Source organism: Jaculus jaculus, unplaced genomic scaffold, assembly GCF_020740685.1.
Source record: "Jaculus jaculus isolate mJacJac1 unplaced genomic scaffold, mJacJac1.mat.Y.cur mat_scaffold_37_1_1805170_arrow_ctg1, whole genome shotgun sequence".
Classification (NCBI taxonomy): Eukaryota; Metazoa; Chordata; class Mammalia; order Rodentia; family Dipodidae; genus Jaculus; species Jaculus jaculus.
Window position 1 is genome coordinate 1,595,771 of NW_025423493.1, and position 2,494 is coordinate 1,598,264.

The 2,494-nt window shown below is 45.2% G+C and overlaps 1 pseudogene; it reads left to right on the forward strand.

Moving 5' to 3' along the window:
• The first annotated feature begins 990 nt into the window (after positions 1–990).
• LOC123457339 lies at positions 991–2,245 on the forward strand (annotated as a pseudogene).
• The last annotated feature ends 249 nt before the right edge of the window (positions 2,246–2,494 follow it).

Sequence of the window (2,494 nt, forward strand, 5' to 3'; positions counted from 1 at the left end):
CTGCTCCCACTCAAATTATACAAAAAATAAGTGAAATCCTAACCACAGTCTCCCATGCTCTGTTTACGATAGCCAGATATCTTCCTAGAAAACAGACCTGTTATCTTTTAACCACATGTCAAAAAGTCAAGTATTCTCAAGACAATTTGTATTATGTCAAAGTCATTATTCATGATGCATCCATAAGCTATTTGTGATATATGCATAAACCTAAGATTAAAAACATGGTAGGCTAAGATTCAGTGCCTCTCATCCCAGTTGTGACAGAGAGCCCATCGGTTCGCCCTCTTCTGCGTGTCTAATGGGTGTTGTGAGTTTCTTTGTCTATGCATTGCTGTCCCACTTCTAGAACATGAACCCTGTGTCACTGGCCACAGCACCACTTTCCTTCCCCTCCTTTATTTCTCCCTCCCCTCTCCTGTTTGCTCTTGTATTTTGAGACAGGATCTCTATATAGTCTAGACTTGCCTTGAACTCTTGACTCTCCCACCTCAGCCTACCACTGAGGTAACATGGGTATATAACACTCAGTTTTTAGGGGGAAGGTTTGTTTGTGTGTGTGTGGTTTGTGTGAAAGGGGATACATATTTATGTGTAGTTTTACACTTTTTGTGCACACACGTGTGTAGCCAGAGGACAATGCCAGGCTCCTTCTTCAATTGCTCTGCACTTTATCTTTTTTTGAGACAAACTATTTCACTGAGACCTGAAACTCACCAATTCAACTAGATTATCTAACCAGCAGCAAGTCCTAGGAAACCTCCTGCCTCTACCTCATCTGTGCTAGGATTATGGGTACAAGCCAGCACCCCTAGTTTTTACCTGGGTGTTGGGGATCTGACCTCAGGTCCTCATGCTTATGTGGCAAACACTTTATCCACTGAGCCATCTCCCCAGCCCACCCAACGGCTTTATTTCTGCACAGAAAGGGACATAAATGTCCTAACACGTTGGTTGGAGGCTGGCAATGTGGTGACATGGAGCGAGACCATGAATCCTCAGTTTCACTGTCAGGAGCATTCAGTCGAGGATGACACAGCCGCCTACAGGATAACCAAGGGCTACGGTAATTCTGCTTTCCCAGAGTGGCCCCACAGGATAACCTATCCAGTGTTCCCTCTCATGACACTCATCTCTGCTAGGAACTTCAACAAAGGATTTCTTTTCATGACAATCATCCTGAATAGCCAACAAGATCTTGTTGCATGACTTGGTGGTTTTATGGTATTTACTGAATTTTCCAGAAAAAATAGCCACATCTCTGATAAATATTCTATGTCTGGCTGACTGTCGGTGGTCATGGGGAGTTGCAATGTTGCAGGTCCAGTGTTATCTTTGTGTTACCTTTGTTTCCTAAATAGCCACTTATTGCCAGTCTCTGTGTGTGACCTAACATCCTATGCTACTATGTGAATCCATTTTTAATGTACCATCAGACCCCTAGCTTCCACCAACCAAGGCTGAAAATGTCACCTCAAGTGTCTCTCAAATACAAAAACAAAAATGAAGTAAAATATTTAAAAAAATTAAAAAGACCAACTCACATACATGACTGTAGCTTGTATGGTAGCCGTCTTGAGTTGCTGTTCAAATCAAAAGTAGTGACTTATAGATTGTGGTGCTCTTTTTCATTGTCTCTTACTTGTGTGTATAAGACATGAGACAGGGAGAGATGAAAGGAAGAGATAGGGGTGAGAAAGCAACAATTATGACATGCCTTCTCTTTAAAAAACATTTATTTAGCCAGGCGTGGTGGCACATGCCTTTAATCCCAGCACTCAGGAGGCAGAGGTAGGAGGATCACTGTGAGTTCAAGGCCACCCTGAGACTACAGAGTGAACTCCAAGTCCACCTAGACTAGAGTGAAAGCCTATCTCAAAAAAGCAAAAAGAAAAAGGGGAGGGGCCAGAGGCCGGCTGTGAGTGGGAGCAAGCAGGAAGTGTAGTGAGGGCCGCCCAGGGAAGCGCAGGAAATGACCACATGTGAAATCTGCAGAGTGAGGTGGAGGGCGTCAAGAATATTATGACCCAGAATGTGGAACGGATTCTGGCTCATGAGGAGAGCTTGGACCATCTCCGCAACAAGACAGAAGATCTGGAAGCTACATCTGAGCCCTTCAAGACATCACAAAAGGTGGCCCCGGAAGTTCTGGTGGAAGAATGTGAAGATGGTTGTCCTCATCTGTGTGATTGTTTTTATCCTCCTCCTCGTGGTGCTCCTTGCCACTGGTGCCATCCCCACTTAGGGAGCCCCTCCGGCCCCACGTTACTCTTCAGGGGAAACCTTACATAATGAATGCCAAGAGGTGCCCTCTCCTATCCTCCTCCACAAGAATGCTGCTTGGTCCCATGAGTAGCCATTGTACACCATAGAAGCAATTGATCTCCTGCAAGGAGACAGCTGAACTGTGGCTCTATCTCATGGGTCCTTTGAGTAGGTTAGAGAGACCCAGAAGTCCCTGGGTGTGGCTTGGAGAATGTTGGTGGCTGGTGGG